This window comes from Canis lupus, chromosome 2 (genome assembly GCF_003254725.2).
Source record: "Canis lupus dingo isolate Sandy chromosome 2, ASM325472v2, whole genome shotgun sequence".
NCBI lineage: Eukaryota > Metazoa > Chordata > Mammalia > Carnivora > Canidae > Canis > Canis lupus.
The window spans coordinates 62,777,623-62,797,433 of NC_064244.1; the positions used below are offsets into that span (position 1 = coordinate 62,777,623).

The 19,811-nt window shown below is 48.1% G+C and overlaps 2 long non-coding RNA genes across 3 annotated transcripts; one reads left to right on the forward strand and one right to left on the reverse strand.

The window, feature by feature from the left end:
• Positions 1-344: 344 nt before the first annotated feature.
• Positions 345-16,094, forward strand: LOC112660304 (uncharacterized). 2 transcript variants are annotated; one of them, XR_007407530.1, is made up of 5 exons: positions 345-857; positions 3,049-3,245; positions 7,388-7,570; positions 10,660-10,699; positions 15,727-16,094. It is a non-coding gene; the product is annotated as an uncharacterized LOC112660304 (long non-coding RNA). The 2 variants fall into 2 exon arrangements; XR_003136833.3 differs by lacking the exon at positions 10,660-10,699 and having other exon boundaries at positions 346-857.
• Positions 16,093-19,017, reverse strand: LOC112660305 (uncharacterized). The gene is made up of 2 exons (XR_003136834.3): positions 18,649-19,017; positions 16,093-16,784 (listed from the first exon to the last, which is right to left on the reverse strand). It is a non-coding gene; the product is annotated as an uncharacterized LOC112660305 (long non-coding RNA).
• Positions 19,018-19,811: the final 794 nt, after the last annotated feature.

Genomic DNA, 19,811 nt, shown 5'->3' on the forward strand with positions numbered 1-19,811 from the left:
CACGAGAATTGGGGGGCTGCCCCTGTGCAGTCGGGGCCACGCGCCCCAGGAGAGCCGCCTTTGCTCGAGAGCGGGGTCGCGCAGGGAAGTCCGCGGGTCTGGCCAGAAGCTTCTGTCCTATGAAAGGCAGAAGGGGAGACGTCTGGCCCCTGGGGCGCCCGGGGCCGCGTGGCCTCGGGGTCGGGGCGCTCTCCCCGGGAGCGGGCCCCGCACCCTGGGATGGAGCCTGGGGACAGGCCCCCGCGAGGGGCGGGCTCGCAGTGCCCGCTGCCCCCCGCCCCCCGCCGCTCCGGATGCGCCCGGCGGGCCTGGCCCTGCCGCCCCCGCCCCACCCACCCCCAGCCCCAGGTCACGGCCCTGCACCACCCGGGGCTGCGCGTCCGCTTCCGCGAGCGGAGCCGGGCGGTCGGGGCGGGAGCCGGGCAATTGTTTCTCGCGGCGCCCCTCCAACCTCCAGCCTTCCAGCGCTTTCTGTTGGGCAGTCGAGGGGAGCCCGGGCAGACTTTTCCCGGGGCGCCGCAGCCCCGAGGGGGAGGCCGGAGCCCCGGAGTCCCGGCCCCTCCCTGCGCCCTCGTCCCCGCGGGGCCAGCCTCCGTGCACCAGCTCGAGCCACTGATGCTGACCTGCCCACTCGGGCTGCCCCTCCCTGCGCGAGCCCGCCTCGGCCTTGGGGCTCAGCCCGCGGGAGGGACACGGTGCAGGTTGGTGAGGCGACGAGGCTTCCGTCCCCGCGACCCAGGTCGGCGCCCCGGCCGCCCCCGCCCCCGCCGAAACGTGGGAGTTGCACGGAGGTGGTTTGGAGACCGAGAAGAACCGAATTTCCTGGGTTGCTGCTGCCCGCGACGATGACGGCGAAGGTGACGACATTTTTGAACTAAAAATACTGATTTGGGTGACATGCACCCCCCGTTCCTATTTTTAAAATGTGCACCGTGGAAGTACAGGAAAGCACAGCGAGTCACGTAACGGACCCCCTCGTCTAGAAAAGATACGTGGAAGGGCGGTGTAGTGATGGCCAAGGACCTGGGGAGGGAAAGAGGAGAGAGCGAGGACCGGCCTGAGCTGCCCAGGACACCCCCCCCCCCCCCACGAAAAAGGACCCTGGGGGCGGGGGTGGGGGAGGGGAAAGCAGGTTAGAGACACCTGAAAATAACTTTTGAGTTTAGAGTTTTCCCATCTCCGTCCTCCCTGGGAGGCCAGGTTGATTCAACTAACTTTTATGGATGGGGTGGAGGGTGGGGGGGCAGTTTTTTTTTTTTTTTTAATTAGAAAAAGCGTTCATACAGAAAATCCTAAATGATTTGCAGTTGACATAAACTTCTAGCAGTAGATTATTTGCTTATTGTTTTTGGCGTGTTGTGAATGTCAAGCATGAGAGAACCTGAAGGGAAGAGGGAGAAAGAAAAAGCTCCTGCTCTGTTAAAACTTAGCAGCCCCCTTAGAAAAATAAAGCGTCGGAACCTTTACTAGGAGTCACACAACTCTACCCCAAGTGAAACAAATGTCAGAGGGGGTAACAAAGTGGGAAAACATGCAAAGTGCATTTCAAAGGGTTCCACAGTAAAGCGCAATCTGAGATTCACGGAAAGTGGAGAAGGATAAGACAGGAATTAGGTCATCGCGTCCAGACCCCAGGAAATATGTTTAGATCAAAGCCTGCTCCGTTAGAATAAACAAAACAGGGCCCATTGGGCCCTACCAATATTTTCATCTCCGCGCTAAGAGCTGCTAATCTAACTGGCTCTAGTGGATGAAAGCGGCTAAAAATCACAACTGTAAAAATGACTAAGTAAAAAAAATGTCCTCTCAACTATAATAGGAAGATAAAGATTTAGATTTGAGCTAGAAAGTAACAAGATCCAGGCCCAGATCAACACAAACTTCCTGGAATTTTAGCTCTAACTAAATTATCTAATCCCAGGCCATTGTTCCCTTCTTGTCCGCACTCCCACCCCCCACCCCCCCCAACCAACCCCTGCAATTGAGTATACCAGATGATTTACATAAAAAAATTGTTAAATTTTAACTGCGGTCTAAAAGCATTGCAGGAGGCCGACTTTTGGGTTCACTTACTTTACATTCCTTAAGGACCTACCCCCCACAAACCCCACTGTCGCCTGCCCCCCAGGCAGTTGTTGCGGGGAGAGCATGCTGGCCTTTATTGTTATGGATGGTTCTTTAAGGCCAGTCTTTGAGTTTGGTCTCTTTCCATGGCGGCAGGATAGACGGAGACCAGAGCTTCTGTCATAGAAGCCAACCTTTGGGTCCGTACTATTCAGCAGCCCTTGATACTTTAGCAGCGAAGCCCAAGTACTGTGTAAAGCTTTCTTTCACAGCAGAGCTGATGGCCTTAAACCAACTGCCAGGGAACATTTGATAGATAGAAACATCCAGAAACGGGACAGGAAATCCCAGTAAAGGAAAATTCACCCAGGCTAAATCCAGGATTGTAGCTCCTTGCTGAGCCGGGTTTCCTCTTAACTGTTTAAACATATGATTTGGCTCCTCTTGTGTTTCTATGGCCATCTGAGCTCAAGTTTAACAAAGACTCAGGGACTGCCTGTCAGCTTGGCTCTGGCCCCCTCTAAAGCCAAGATGATGGGGGTGGGGCCTGTGCCGGGCCTTTATAAACACCCCCAGGAACAGGCCATCTTCTGTGTGGGGCCCTTGGCGACTCATTCACGGAGGTCAAACCCAGCATCAGTTTTTGACGATCCACGGAGGGCTTTGAAGACAAGTGTCACTGTGTTGGAGGCTACACAAACCCATCCTTCCTTGTTAGGCCCAAGGTGGAACCCCATCCAGCTTGCCAAATGCGGCTGAATCCCGATGCAGCACGGTCGGTTGGTTAGGACATGGGTGCGGAGAGAAACCAGGGGTCATGTCATCTTCTTGTAATCACGGCCACATCCAGTATGAGGCCCCAGTCACCTAGAAACGTGGGTAAACGTGCCATATCGCAGGCCCCACTCCTGATGTAAGGGACAGAGAGGGACATAAGAGCTTGTGGAGCTCCTTCTACATTCAGAATCTGTGGTGCTTCTGCAGGTCTCATCTTGTTACAGTTCTGTGAGACAGACAGGACCACTGTCATTTACCAGATGACAAAACTGAGTCCCAGAGAGAGAGAAGGAACACCTGGATGCCAGGAGATGTGGAGCTGTCACTTGCTTGACCATCAACCCCAGAGCACAGTCCTAACTTGCCTGATCCATGGACCACCTTCCCCATCTGTACCACACAAGGTTTGCTTCCCATCGGTATTTCCAGTAGCTTCTCTCAGACTCTACCATGTTCACCACGTCACATCATTGGGGTCCCACCTATACTCTTACTTACTGGATGACTTCATTTAAGTTACTCCCTTTTTAAAAACCTACGTATATTTATTTTAGAAGGAATAAGGAAACACCAGATTTGATTCTCTTCAATAGTCTTTCCAATCACAACCATTGGGTGCCGTGCCCCAACTCCAAATAACACCGACACCACCACATCACACCAACACACCTGCTGCTCTGTCCTTTCCTCATTTTCCAACTGCCTCTTGCTTTAGACAAGCATGAAGCCTGGGTGCTCTTAAAGAGTTTTCTTTCCTGGTCGCCATCCCACTCCTCTACTTGTCAGCACACCTTGGCGCTGGCCCAGAATTTTTCCAACTGTGGGTCAAGACCCATCGGGGCATTATGAAGTCAGTCTAGAAGTCATCATCAGCATTATCTTTTAAATGTAATAGAGTAGAAAGGATCAGAATATATCACACTCAATAGAAAGGGTCAGTCGTGTCTTACTCATCTCAAGGGATGTGTGTGTGTGTGTGTGCACGCGCACATTTGTGCATGTGCATGGGTGCACCGGGACACACGATAAATGTATTTAGCATGGGTTGCCATCGAAAAAGTTGGAAAGCCACTTACGAAGGCCCCAAGAAGTACAGCTGACCCCTCTCTCTTTCTCCTCTGAAATCACAGCACCAGGGGCTTTAGAGGGGAGACTGGCAGTCAGTTTTGGGGATGGGGGGAGTGGTGGTGAAGGCACAGGCCAATAACCTAAGCTTCCAGCTCTCTGCAATGACTCATCCACGATGCAGAGTTTTCTAGCTGCCACTCCGGCAGGAAAAGAGAGACTAGCGACTGGGCTCATGCTGCTCATCTGTGTGTTCTCCTCTCCTGGGCTGCTTCCACGTGGAGGATTTTAAAAGCATTTTGCTATAAAGAGGATTTCTCCGTAAATGCACACATGAGCGCAAAAGAGAAAAACAAAACAAAACTGAGCGCTAAAGCTTACTCGGTGCAGTGAGCTGCACTGTCCCATTTATAGTCCCTCACCCCATTGGTAACGGGCTCCAGCTCTTGGGTACCTAAGATAACTTCCTTCCCGAGTCCCACCATTTCTGAGCATCCTTAGTCACAGTGCTCACTATGGGGCTTCTGGGGCCCAATAAATATAATGTGGTCCTGAGCCATCATTCCTAGAAGAGTCCCTTTCAGAAATACTGCTCAGAAAGGGAGGTTGTCTGTGGCCTTCAGCAAAGATTTCATTTTAACAAACACGTGTGTGCTTGTGGGGGTGCACACACACTTTTATCTAAATCTCCAGAGCCAGGAATGGCCAGGAAGACCCTTCTTTGTTTGAATAGACGTGAGTCAGGGAGCTGGGGCCTGAGTTATTTATATTTATCCTTCCCAGTTTCAGTCCAGTACTTCTTAGGTAAATTATAATAAAAAGAGTTACTGTGGTAGCTCACGTTATCGGCACCAGGTCTCTGGCTGTTTCTCCTCCATTGCTTTGGCATGTAACTTGCAGTGCCATCCCCCGTGGGGCATTTGAACTTCCCCACCTCGTTGGCCTTGGCCCCTTGGCTTGCTTTGTCCAGATGCGATGGTTGTGCCACTTTCATTCCTGGGGACTCAAGACTCCTGCACGTGTCTACTCATGGCCCTGGTACCTCTGCCATCACCACGAGAAGAACATTCCCGCTGATCTCAGGAAAAGAATAGAGGCAACATGGAACCACCCCTAGTCACGCCCAACCTAGATCAGCCAAGGCCCAGCCAGGCCCAGTTGAGTGGAGCCGAACCACAGATGGGTGTTGCTTTAACCCACTGAGCTTGTGGGTGGTGTCTTACTAAACATCACTGGGGCCACTGTTAACCATTTCCATAAGATGTGTTTATAGTGGTTATGAAATGTCAGACATCATTTTAAATGTTTTATTTGAATTAACTCATTAAATCCCTCTAACGGCCACATGAGGTGGATACTATCAAGACACCCATTTTATGAATAGGGAAACTAAGGTACAGAGAGATTCCCTGTAACGTCTAAAGGGACACCCCTGGTAAACAGAATCTCAACCCAGACATCCAGCTCCAGAATGAGCATGCTTTGCTTTTAACCACTCTGCTATCCTTTTGCCCTGTCACAAATCTATTTTTTTTTAAGATTTTATTTATTTATTCATGAGAGACACAGAGAGAGGGAGAGGCAGGGACACAGGCAGAGGGAGAAGCAGGCTGCATGCAGGGAGCCCGACAAGGGACTCGATCCCCGGTCTCCAGGATCACACCCCCGGCTACAGGCAGCGCCAAACAGCTGCACCACCGGGGCTGCCCCGCCCTGTCACAAATCTAAGAAACCACCTGCCCATCCCTCCCTAACTAAACCCCAGGCCCAGAATTATAAAATAAATAAATCAAATCTCCGCACCTTTCACTTTTTCTACTCCATTTAGAAGTCTCCAGAGAGGTAGGATCCTGCAGGATTCACAGGCAAGTGCTCTGCTCCCCAAACACCTGCTCTTGCCATGAGAACCCTCCTGACCAGGGTCCTTCATGCTCAGCATAGAGTGTAGACAGAAAGAGCAGATATCCACACTAATTGTAAATCCACACACTAATTCCAATACCTCCCTTCAGTGAGCACTGGATGCTTTCTGCCCGTGATAATCATTATCTACCCTGTAAAGACCTTGTTAATACTTACAGATCAAAATATTTTTGTATCTTTTCCATGGAGGGAATGATCCATCCACCTAGCAGTGTGTGGAGCTTTACTTCCCGCCCTCTTTCCTTCTCTCATGGGAAAACACATCAACTGGTTTCCCTTTTCTTTTTCACACACTACAAGTCATGCAATCTTTCAAGGGGGGGGGGGGCGGGGGGGTGGAGGAAGGGATGTTTCATCTGATTTATCACAGTGAAGAGATAGTTGGCAGGCATGAGTAGCCGTATACGTTTATCTCTCCGTGAAGAATATTGATGACATTCACATTTTCTTATGTGCGCAAAGCTAGATTTGCAAATTCCTGGAAAATGAAGGAAATGCTGAGGGAAATAGTTGAAATTTAGGAAGAGGGTCAGGTTTTCATGATCTGAACATGCCATGGGGGAGAAGGATGAGAAGGTCGGAGTTGCTGGCCTTCCTTCCTGTCTGGGTGCCACCCCCTGATTAGCCAGTATATTTGTTTCCTAGGGTGGTTGCAACAACCAAAACAACAGAAACTTAGTTTGTCACAGCTTTGGAGGCTGGAAGTCAGTCAAGATGTTGGCAGAGCCATGTTCCCTCTGAAGGCTCTAGGGAAGGGGCACCTGGGTGGCTCAGTGGTTGAGTGTGATCCCGGGGTCGGGGATGGAGTCCCACATCGGGCTCCCCACAGGGAGCCTGCTTCTCCCTCTGCCTATGTCTCTGTCTCTCTCTATGTGTCTCTCATGAATAAATAAACAAAATCTGAAAAAAAAAAAAAAAAAAACCTCTAGGGGAAAATCTTTCATGCCTTTTTCTTAGCTTCTGGTATCCCTAGTGATTTTTGGTGTAGAAATATCCTGTAAGTTGTAGACACATCCTTCCAACCTTTGCTTCCAGCAGCAGGTGATATTCTCATGTATCTTCCCATCATCTTTCCTCTGCAAGGACCTTCTCCATGTGTCTTCTCTTCTTATAGGGACACTGGTCATATGGAATTAGAGCCTGCCCTAATGACCTCATCTCTGCACCTGATTACATCTGCAAAGACGATTTCCAAATAGGGCCACTGGGGCAGATACCCAGGGCTAGAGAGAGGCCATCACAGAAGCCCAAGTGAGACACAAAGAGGAGCTGAGCAGAAAAAAAGAAGGTGGAAGGAGCTTTGGGTATTTCTGAGCAGATTTCACAGCCCAGAAAAACCACAGCTCTCAGAGCTAAAAAGGCACCCAGAGGCCCTGGGTCACAAAGTGGAGACTCACAGGCTGACTTCGGCCTGCATATGTGTTTTATTTGGCTCACGAGGCATATTTAACAAATTTGAAAGCATTGCCAGCATTTGAAAGTCAGGAGATCTCATATAAAAGTTCAAATTTCCAGATTTTTTTTTTTTTTTTTTTTTTGGGAATGTCAAATGATCTAGTGTTCTCGCCTTCCCACATTTCAACAATTGGCTAGCACAGAAGTGTGACTGTCCCGTTCGGTTGAAGCAAACCTGTTGTCCATCTTCGGTTCCCACCCGACCCATCTCACATGGCTACCAGCCTGCTGGCCTCTGCACATACTTGACTTTTTCTGCCTCACTGTGGTCCAGCCGGCTTATTTGGTAAGTGAAGAAAGGAAGGCCCAGAGACAGAAGTACCTGGGTTAGTGGCGAATGCCACACGGATTAATTCAGCAGGAAAACGTAGAAAGGCAGAAGGCAGATACTTTCAAGGAGACGAAGATGTCAGGAAGGTAAAGCACAGCAAAAGGGCATTTCAAGAGGAGGGCTCCATCAGGAGGCAAATCTTGGGACTCAGACAGGACCCTGGATTTCCTGCAGATGTTCTTGCCGGTAGAGAAGGGGAAAGAAAGAACACGATGACTTTAAGCTGGTCCGGGTAGGCCAGACTTTAGGTTTTCCTGGTCATCCTTTGTTTGCCAGGGGCTTTTTGCTTTTCAAACCACTTCCACACTCACTGTCTCCTTCAACCCAGCAGGGCAGAATGAATGGTAGAGTGTTCCCTTTAAACAGATGGGGAGGGTTGCCGGGGTGGCTCAGTGGTTGAGGGCGTGATCTTGGGGTCCTGGGATGGAGTCCCGCATTGGGCTCCCCGCAGGGAGCCTGCTTCTCCCTCTGCCTGTGTCTCTGCCTTTCTTTCTGTGTCTCTCATGCATAAATAAATAAAACCTTAAAAAAAAAAAAAAAAGGGAAAACTTAACGGGACTTTTCCAGAGTTGGATCGTTAAGTGGCAGAGGACTATTTCAATCCATCTTTTCTCCCGGCTAGCCCAGTGCTCTTGCTAATGAAACGCTATTTCAGGAGGTTGTAATTGCCCTGTGGCCAAAAGGCTCTCCCACCTTTGAGTCTGGAAGGTTCAATTCAGACCCAACCACAACAAAGACTAAAAAAGGGTTAGCTTCCCCCCCACCCAGATCGACATGGAGTTATGTATGTAGAGAGAGCAATCTCTAATTAGCCACTTACCCAGAGCCTCCCTTCCTCTCCTCCCTCCCACCTTCCCTCATTCCTTCCTTCATCAAGCAGTTATTAAAGCTTATTAAACTATGAGGCACCTCTAAGTGGCCAGGCAGTTTGGGCAGCACCAGGATTGCCCCCTGTTACTCATAGGGCAGTGCAGACCATCATTGTGGAAGCCCACGGGGACTTCAAGGTGCTCTGGACACTGGCACCCAGGACAGCAAAGTCTAGCTACTGCAGGAGGGGAGCTCAGGGAAGCCTTCCCAGGCCCCAGGAAGGTGCCTGCTGCTGGGTTCATTCATTCGTTCATTCGGCAAACATCTAGTGAGCACCTGCTCTGTGCTGGGTTCTGGGATACAAAGCAACGAAAAGCAGAATGAATCTCTACCCTCAGGTTGCTTACATTCAGCTACTTTTATAAAAGCTGTTGTACTACCCAAGTGGAATATTAACAGGAACACCCCCCACTGCCATAGAGATATTTGCCATCTGTATTATAAGGATGAGAGGTAGACCAAACTGCCATTGGCCATGCCCTAAGTGAGTGACTGCATTTCCGGGGGCATCTGCTTCTGGAAGTCTGGAGGACAGGAGAGCCTCCCTGCTAAGGACATCGTCCATGTGAGAGCAATGGTCTTCGTAAGAGGTTAACCAAGACAGTCACAGGCTGCACCCAGACACCTGAACCAAACAGCCCATGTCCATGTTCCAGGTGGAGCCACTCTCCCCAGGTGAGGTGTCTTCATCTCCTTCCAGTTCTCATTACCTCCAGCCAGGGTAGGGGCAAAGATCAAATCTTTTCTACCAATTTTTTTTTTTTTTTTTTTACTAGAGGGAGAGAGAGAGCACAGAGAGGGAGAGAGAGAGGGAGAAGCAGGCTCCCAGCTGAGCAGAGAACCTGCAGAGAACCTGATATAGGGGTTGATCCCAGGACCCTGGGATCATGACCTGAGCCAAAGGCAGATGCGTAACCAACTGAGTCACCCCGGTGCCCCCCTTTTTTTAAGAAACATCTTTATGACTGATTCAGGCAGAAGAACAGCAGCAGCCGATGCCCCTAAATAAAGAAAGAAAAAAATTTAAAAGATAGTGTTTTTACCCTAGGAACCCTCATTCATAGTTTGAGGTAAATCTGCAAGCACTCGTGGGCCGATGGGCTTGATCTTCATCACCGCGCACAGTAAACAGAGGGCTCATGCACACATGGTCTTTTCCTGACACCGAAGGAAAACAAGCAAGACCTGTCTTAGAATCGGTGAAAGCTGTTGCATTAAAGAAAGCAAAACCAAACCAAAACGACAACTAGATTAATTAGAAAAGAGACAGAGACAGAGGGATTTTGAGGAAGGGGGAACACGAGAAAAGATTGATGATTGTCAAAAATTAATGATGGAACTCTCTATTGATATGGTAGTATTTGTATTTCTTTGTCTAATACATTTAAAAAATATATATAGGGATCCCTGGGTGGCGCAGCGGTTTGGCGCCTGCCTTTGGCCTAGGGTGCGATCCTGGAGACCCAGGATCGAATCCCACATCGGGCTCCCGGTGCATGGAGCCTGCTCCTCCCTCTGCCTATGTCTCTGCCTCTCTCTCTCTCTCTGTGACTATCATAAAATAAAAAATAAATAAATAAAAATTAAAAAAATAAAAAAGATATGTAATACTAGTATAACATAATAAATATTTTTAAATTTTATTTATTTATTCATGAGAGATACAGAGAGAGAGAGAGAAGCAGAGACACAGGCAGAGGGAGAAGCAGGCTCCACACAGGGAGCCCGACGTGGGACTCGATTCCGGGTCTCCAGGATCAGGCCCTGGGCTGAAGGCGGCGCTAAACCGCTGAGCCACCCGGGCTGCCCAACATAATAACTATTGATGCTTAGTCGCTTTAATAAAGAACTTCTCCTCTCCTTAAAAAAACCTAAATGCTAGGGGCACCCGGCTGGTACAGTTGGCAGAGCATACAACTTGATCTCAGAGTTTTGAGTTCGAGCCCCATATTGGGTGTAGAGATTACTCAAAAAAAAATCTTTTAAATAATTTTAAAAATGCTTAAGAATAAATAAATCTAAATGATAGAATAATTTTCAGTGTCTACTGCTCAGTTCAGTGAACTTTTATAAAGCCAATGAGTTCAATATTTCCATTCAGATACTTCAGTTCACTCCAAGGAAGCTTAACACAGGCATAACCTAAAACACAGTTTCACTCTGCTTTTTCACAGGGGACTTCCTCATACCAGAAAAAAATGACAATATAATCAGGTATTTTGTTGTTTATGTCTTATTACTAAAAATCATACAGTTTCCACTTCTTTTTCTCTATAGAGCTTTATTATGATATATAAGACACTGGCTTACATCAGTGCTTCTCAGGGCACCTGGGTGGCTCAGTTGGTTGAGCGTCTGCCTTCAGCTCAGGTCATGATCCCGGAGACCTGGATCAAGTCCCAGGTTGGGCTCCCTGCTCAGCAGGGAGCCTGCTTCTCCCTCTCCCTCTGCTCCTCCCCACTGCTAATGCTCTCTCTCTCTCTCTCTCTCTCTCAAATAAAATCTTCTTTAAAAAATAAAAAATAAATCAGTACTTCTCCAACTGTCTAGTTTATTCAGACAGCTCAGAATGGTGTTGAAATGCAGGTTCGGATCCAGTAGTGCTGAGGAGGGGCCTGAGAATCTGAATTTCTACAAAGCTCTATGGTGATGCTGGTGTTGCTGGACCATGGACCACACTCTTGAGTAGCAAGGCTCTCCATGAGTTCATCCCCACCTCTGTCAGAATCAGTCCCACAATTGTTGGATAAGTGAATACTCAAGAACCACAGTTCTTCAAATTTCCAGGGCAGCAAAATCACCTCGATAATTTGCTCTAAATCACAGATTCCAGGGCTCTGATCCCAAGATCCTGATTCATTGCCTCTACTCCTCACTACACCTTAACCTTAGCCTGGCTGTATAATCCAGTACCAGGGCTATATAATCAGGGCCCTGCCAACTTTCCAACCTGGTCTCCAGCTACTCTCCCCCTTGCTTGCAAAGCTCCGACCTCCATGGCCTTTCTTCTTTTCCTTAATGTTCCACGTTTGTTCTGTATGTCTTGGGCATTAAATTCATATTTGGAAAACTGCCCCTGGATCTTCCCAATTTCCACGGGACTCTCTCTTCTTGTTCTTTGGTTCTCAGTGTAAATGTCACCTCCTCCAAGAGGCCCTTCCTGACCACCTTAAAGTAAGGTGGCCTAAAGTAGTCTAAAATACTTTTTTCCATATACTCTTTCTTTCTTTAACACATCACCAGGCTGTATTACCATACATATGGTAATAGGAGTAATAGCTCCTACTGCTATCTGGACTGATGTTGTCCATGTATGTGTATATTGGTTTAGTGTCCATCTACCATGAAAGCAAGGACTCTACCTGCCTTGTTTCCCACTGAATTTCTGGGACCTAGCACAGTACCAGGGTATTGAATAAATGAATGAGGGAATCAGTGAACAAGCATACCCAGGTTGTGAAGCAAGGTATAAAACAAAATAAACAATGCCATGAATTCTGGTCTTCGTGGTTGATGACAGCAGAGGAAAGCAGATGTGAGGGTTTAATGAGCAGAGGATCAGCTAAGTACAAAAGGAGTCGCTATGCTTCCTTCAGGGTGTGGAAGAAAATTAAATTAGAAATACAGGATGGCAGTGTGTTTGCAGCTTTTTGCTCACATGCTGTATAATACCAAGTTCTTTGTCCTTTTTCTGTCTGCTTTAAAATGGTAAAAATAGATGTTCATGGCAGACAATTGAGGAAAACAGAAAAATTTAAATAAGAAAATATATACTGTCTTATCTAACCACCCACAAATAACAGTGGTTCTCATTTTTGTGGTTTTCCTTTTAGCATTTTCAAATACACACGTCTTACAGAACATGTATATGGCAATATACTCTCTAAGTGTGCTCGTTTATTGTTTAATGTAATAGGATGAGTATATTCTCATGCCTACAAAGTGTCTTAAAACATATATTTTTAGTAGCTGCTTAATATTCCCTTAAACGGATAGAAATACCTAATTCGGGTCCTTTGTTTCTTTTACTCTGTTGTCCAGAAAAGCACTATAACTCTGTGCTCTCTTTTATTTTATTTTTAAAGATTGTATTTATTTATTCATGAGAGACTGAGAGAGAGGCAGAGACACAGGCAGAGGGAGAAGCAGGCTCCCTGCAGGGAGCCCGGTGCGGGACTCCATCCCAGGATCCTGGGGTCACGACCTGAGCCAAAGACAGATGCTCAACCACTGAGCCACCCAGGTGCCCCTGCCCTCTCTTTTAAGTGGAGTAGAAATGTCTAATAAATGATTTTTTTTTCCCTTGATGAGACTAGTGGTTCTCAACTGGGGACGATTTTGCACACCCCTCGGGGAGGGACATTCAACTATGTCAGAAGACATTTTTTGTTGGTCTCCACTGAGGGAGGAGGGTAGCTCATGGCATGTAGTGGGTGGAAGCCAGAGTTACTGCTAAACACGCTACAGCACCCGGGACAGTCTCCTACAACAAAAAATCGTCCAGCCAGAATGTCAATAGTGCTGACGGTGAAAAACTTGCCATCCGGGGCAGTGTCAGGGTTAATATTCAACAACCACTTAAAATTGAAATTAGCACTCTACCATTAAAGTACAGGACTTTGCCCTGGAACTCTGCTGTGGAATAATTAGAACTGCAGTTACTGGAATCTGGGATAGCTGAGAGTTTACTCTCACAACTTGTATTTTATTAGAAATGTTTAAATAGCAATAAAAGAACATGAAACTAGAGCTTCTATTTTTCAAAGTGAGTTCCAAGGAGGAACTTCGTGGTGCTGGCGTTGGTCCTCATGTGGGTCTGTACTCTCCTGAGGACACCGAGGCCCAGAGAGTGCACAGCCCCAGGCTGGTAGATGGTCTCAGTAGAAAACATTTTCTAAGGCAGAGAAGTGACTTGGCTAATCTGGAAATAGTTTCCAAATGCCAAAAGGGGTTTGGATGCAGTTAGCTGAACGCCGATCTTTGGAAGCCTCTTCTCTACGCCTTTGCTTGAACGAAGTTTTACTCCTTTGCAGTCTTTGTAGCAGTGAACTCCTCGAGGAATTGCACATTTATTTATTTATTTATTTATTTATTTATTTATTTATTTATTTATTGAATTCCACATTTAGTAAGCAAAATCGCCGAAACCGCCCCCACGTCCCTTCTATTGAGAAATGTGTGCATCTCTTTCGTCCCTATTGCGATCTTTGGGACTTTACCCGACCTTTGCAGGGACAACTGGGGTAGAGACAATTTGTTATGATATATCCCCACAGATGATCCAAATCCCATCGCTCCAATGCAGAACAAAGGGAACGTGTGCTGCTCCTTTTTCTTCGGCCCACATTCCTTCTGGGGTTGACTGTGAATGGGAAGAGAGGTCTAAGTTGGAAATGCTTGGAATTGTGTTTCGGATATTCAAAAGATTACACAGAAAGCCTTCCAGGTGCTCGGGAAGAGATATACCGCGGCCGAGTCAGGAATCACTTTCTGCGCCGTAACAATGGAAATGCGATCTTTAGTTAACACGGACTCGGAATTTAGAGCGGGCGAGCGGGACCAAGGTCAGTGGTTCGCGCCTTGAGATCGATTCGTGCCTCTGACCTAGATCGTCTGTGTGCGCTGCGCTTGTTGGTAACTTTGCTCCTGCGGTAATTTATGTGACTCATCTGCAGAGCCTCCGAGCTGCGGAGAGGGGGCCGGTGGAGCTTCCCTGGCCGGCAAACCGGCCTCCAAAAGGAGGACAGGAATAAAAGAGATGGGTGGGAAGTCAATTCCGGGGTCTCCTGTTCTAGGTGATGTACAGTCTTTCGTTTCCCTGCTCTTGGTCGGCAACTTTGGTTTCCAAATGCTCATTTTCTTTGTAATTTTCCATGAAAATATTGCTCCAACTGCTGAAAATCAAGCAGCCGATTTTCAATCAAGATTCACAGGCTGTAGACAGGCACTCCTTGCCGGCAAGAGATAGAAACATCTGCGGACACACATGTACCCAGACGTGCAGGTGGCAACACAGAACACGCATCCACACAGGTGCGCAGTGGAGACTGCTGTAAGCATAGGCGATGCGGCACATGGGATTTGTTCATCATCAGCTGAACCCAGGGTTCAAATCCTTTGGACTGGAATGGGTCTGGGGGGGCAGTGGGTAGGGAGAGGGTGGTCAGATGGGAGATAGAAAGCAATGAACTTCACCTCCTACTGCACAATCCCTCCCAATATTCTCCTACTCAAGTAAAAGCCCTAAGGTCAGGTCCTGATTGATATTTCCATCAGTTTCATCTTTGAGTGAAGGAACACTTAGGTGGCATCTATTTGCCTGCCAGATACCGAGGCGATGCCCATGAGTATGATACCAGAGTTGCCCTCGAGAATTAGAATCCTAGTGGGTATAAGACGATCTCACATAGAGTTGTGGCGTAAGTTATCATGCCCTTGTTCAAATTGACTTTTCTTATTCTCTTTTTTAAATTAAATTATTTTTTAGTAAGGCTCTACTCATAATGTGGGGCTTGAACTCACAACCCCTAGATCAAGAGTCACATGCTCTATGGACTGAGCCAGCCAGGAGTCCCTGGCTTTTCCATTCTAAGAGTACTGGAATGGGCACCTAAGATTTCTTTCAAGGAAGTCCAGTCAATGCCACTGGGCCTCCCAATGGACTGGGAGGTCAGGCTGTGGCTGACACTGTTTTACTCACCTATGGACGATGGGACCTGTGAGATGGATCCTTCCTTAAAACAAAAGGAGCTTCCTGGGGCACCTGGTGGCTCAGCGGTTGAGCATCTGCCTTTGGCTCAGGTTGTGATCCCAGGGTCCTGGGATCGAGTCCTGCATCAGGCTCCCCACAGGGAGCCTGCTCCTTCCTCTGCCTATGTCTTTGCCTCTCTCTCTGTGTCTCTCATGAATAAATAAAAATCTTTTAAGAAAACAAAAAAAAAAAAAGGGAGCTTTCTTATCAATGGAATTGATAAGACTATAATTCTAGCATGCTTAGCCCTAGAATAGTTTTATCTGATATTACAAGAAATCAAAGACTACAAAGGACAAGTGATGTAACCAGGGGCCTACAGCTCATTATTTGAAAGAGCTGGGAGTGGGATATAGGGTTGTAAATTTTTTTCCACGTTTTCTAGGTTCTTCCTGTGACAGCACATTTTATTCATGCCCAGGAATAAAAAAAAAAAAAAAGGATCTTCTCCATATTAGGTGTATGTGCCTAAAGATGTGTTCTGATCCAGGCAGGAGAGATGGAAGACCATTTGTTAAGATAAACATTGGAAAGCACCTGGCAAAATGCCTGCTGCATGACGGCGCTCAAGACACGGATGGCCATCCTCATCACCATCATCCTCCAGGTCCCCATCATCATATTCTATGCCAGCCACTACTTCAAAAACTGGCAAATTCACTTCTCAAAAAGATTCCGCACGGGGGGCACCCGGGTGGCTCAGCAGGTGAAGCGTCTGCCTTCACCTCGGGTCATGATCTCAGGGTCCTGGGATCGAGCACCGCACCCGGAGTCTGCTTCTCCCTCTCCCTCTTTTCTTTCTCTCTCTCTCTCTCAATTAAATTAATAAACTTAAAAATAAAAAAAGATTCCACACTTTACAAAGTCATCTTCAATTGTATTCATTAAATTTTTACCTGTCTTCCAAAAAATGTACACGAATGGGGTACATTCTTATGTAGAGGAAGATCTACTTACTCTCAACTCGAATACATATTTGCATCGCTTAAGAAATGTTAAGTAGCTTTTCATTTGTACTGTCTACAAGACAGTGATGATAAAAGACATCCATAAAGTCTGGAAATATAGTTATTATTAGTTCTTGACCACATTATTTATATTCCCCTATGTTTCCAGGCTTTATGGACATCCTGTAGATCATAAACATAGCAAACGAGAATAAATTGCTGGCCATTTTGGAGAAATTCCTCATGTTTTGCGTGCTTGGCTTAAAAAAATACATTTTATGATGGAATCTCTGTGTTTATAAACAAAACCCCAAAAATTTACAGAGAAAGAAATCATTTTGACTTTCTTACTCAATATTGGTTTCATAAACCATGACCGAATTATGGCAAATCTGAACTTGAAAGATGGTTATTTTGTTTAAGTGAGTTTAATGTGTTCAGGACTGGGCAATTTTTACTCTTGTTGTTTTTCCTAAATTTCATCCTTCTCTGAAGTTTTAAAATTCAATCATCTGGGTTAATTTCTCTTAGGCATTTCTGAGCCCTACAACATGGAAAGTTTTGTTATGCAGGATTTTTCTTTTGGTCTGCCAGGCACCTCCTGTAAGTGAAAACAATTTAATTTTCAAAAACAGTTTTTTTACCCTAAAGACTATAAGAACAGATTACTTTTTAGTGTGGTCCTTAAAATGATCAGGTTCTCTGTAGCTATCAGGCTAACTAGAAAATATGAGACCTCTTCATGGTTTGCTGGGCCCACGTTAAACTGGTTTTCAGGTTCCACAATGACAAAAATCATAGCCCGGGTGACCATCTGCCTGGTCAATAAGTGGCCAGCGGTGGCCTGAGTCAGCTAATTGTGCATAATTGGGATTATGTAGTAGAGATGACACTCCCCTCTCCAAACAAAGAAAATCACATTTGTGCTGTTTCATGTGACCACTGATCTTTTCTGGCCAGTAAGGGCAAAAATTGGGGTTGTCATAAAGTCTGCGTCTGCAAATGGCCAAGATGGTGGGAATGAATGATCAATTCTGGGAGAAGCGGGAGACAATAGGCAGTGGGGGAGGGGGAAAGGGAACCAGGGACAGGGGAATCAGAACGAGATGGGGGTGGGGGGCGGCGTGGAATCTAGGGCTGGGAAAATTATTGTCACCCATCTGTTAGATTCCAAAATGCAGGCACATTCAGTGTCTCAGACCTGTCTTTCGAGTCTGAAATAGTTATCCAAGTAGCTTCGGAGGACAGGTGTGTTGTGGGGCCCCCGGTGGGGCCCAGGGAAGGTGTTGGCGTGTGCAGAGGTATTGGAGGTGTTGGGAGCGTGTGAGGAGGGTGTTGGGTGTGCCTGGGGCACGTGTAGAGAGCAGAAACTATGCCCTTGATTTGAAGATTGCTGATTTGTTCTGTTCAAGCCCTTCTGGGGTCAGGTACCGTAGAAGCTGGACAGGAGCTGAGACAGCCAACCCTCAGCAAGAGGGTGACTGGTCGGTGTGTCAGAAGAAGTCAGAAGGAGGGCTTGTCCTCGAGTGGCCCCGGAGCAAAGGCCCAGCGCTGTGGCAGCAGCAGCATGATGGGGACAATGGCTGTGGGTGGCTGTGAAGCGGAGGGCTGGAACGAGGCCCTGCTTCCCGGCCGTGATACCCAGAGAGGGCCATGGGCTCTCTTGCTCCCCAGCCCGCCTCTCCTAGAGAGTGTCAAAGGCACTGCGGATGAAACAGTGCCAGCAGCACGGTTGACTCCGGCCAGAAAAAAAAAAGCCTTGGTGCAGACTTAGTCCAGGATTTCTCAATCCAGGCACTGTGGTCATTTGGGGGTGGACAAGCCTGTGTCATGGGGCCGTTCGCGCATCCTAGGGTATTTAGCAGCACCCCTGGCCTCCACCTACTAGATGCCACAGCACCACGTCTCCCCCTGCTCATCCTCTCCTCCCCCGGGATCGTGACCACCAAACATGCTTCCAAGCCAGTGCCACATGTTCCCTGGCTGAGGGGTGGAGGCAAAAATCACCCCAGGTTGAGAATCACTGTTTGGGGGCCCTCATGCTCTGCTCTGCTAGTATCTACTGAGGCAGAGGCTTTCCCCAAAACTCAGAACATCTGAGGAGTTGCGCCTTCGTTAATCTGGCCGCATGGTTCTATGTGTTCAGGTGCGAGGCCTGGCGTCTGTGTACGCATGTATGCTTACGTGTGGCTGTCCCTATGTCCCTATCTTACTGGCCGCTTGAGAATGCTCTGGGAGTCAACCAGCCCTTGTTTTAACGGTCAGTCCAAATTCCAAACGCACAGTGCAAGGCCACAGAGCAACCTCTGTGACTTAGACTGGAGCCTGCAGCTCCATGGCCGACCCTGCAGAGCAGATCCCCCAGATCCCCCTATTCATGGGTCACCTGTTATATGACAGGTTCTGTGTTAGGGAGACACAGAGGGAAGAAAGTCAGGTAAGGCCATCGTCCTCAGGGGGCTTACTTTCCAGAAGGTGGAGGTGGTGTGGAAAACCGAGGATCAGGTGATTTCGGGGGCCTGGCTTTACTCTGGGTCAGGCTTTTCCAAAAGCTTCGAGGCTCCAGCGAGGGGCTTCCACCTCTCAAGCTCCTCCCAGTGCAGGAGGGGCCTTGGCAATGCGGTCCCCCCCCCCCCCCCCGTTTTTATAAAATTGGCAAAAAGTTCACATAGCTTTTCTTTACAAGGGCCCTCAAAGTACGGAAACTTCAGCTCCTCTTTTCAAAATCTATCCGGATGGAGACCGAGAAAAATGCATCCCTGTTTCAGCCACGGACAGCAGGGGAAGAGAGAAAACATCATCCACCCGAAAAAAAAAACAAAGTAATGAGAAAAGACTCCGAGGATCCCCCATGCGGAGGGAGGGGGGCATCCTTCCGAGCCCGGGGTCCTCAGAGGCACAGCCCCGGGGTGGAGGAAGCAGGGAAGCCAGGCCCTGGAGGAGGCGGCAGGACTGAGCAGCTGGCCCAGGGCGCTGGGTGGGAGCTGGCCACGGCGCTGGCGCGGCCCCCGGCGTCCTCCGGGCCATTGTGCCGGGTATTGATCCGGCCCGGGAGCCACGGGGCCGCGGCAGCTGAAGCTCGGGGGTGGGCGCCATCGATCGGCCCCTCCCCGGGTGATTTATAGGATGCGCCGGCCCGGCCCGTAACCGTAACCGTAACCGTAACCGGGAGAGCTTGTTTAACGAGGGTTCGGGGCGCTCTCCGCTAGCTGGTTAACTTTAAGTATTGGAAATGGGATTGATGCGCGCATAATAATATTATGATTCATACAAACCACTTCTCAGGCAACTCAATATATTTCATTACCTCCTTTCTAGCAAATGTATTGATTTCTGTTTTGCGGTTTTATAACACAATTTCAAGGCTGTTGTGGGCTTAATGAGCCGTGTTCTTATGATGTTTAAAAAGATTTGAAGCTATTGTTGAAATAAATATTATGGATCACCCCCTCCCGAGGCCCCCCCCCGCCCCCCTCTCCTCCTCCTCCTCCTGCTCCTCCTCCTCCTCCTGCTGCCGCCCCCCCCCCCGTCCTCCCCGCCCTCCCCCCCCGCCCCTCCCCTGCCCGGGCGGTGCCGCCAGCAGAAAGCAGGGGGCTGCAGCTCTGCGGCCCTTTTGTGGCCCAGATCA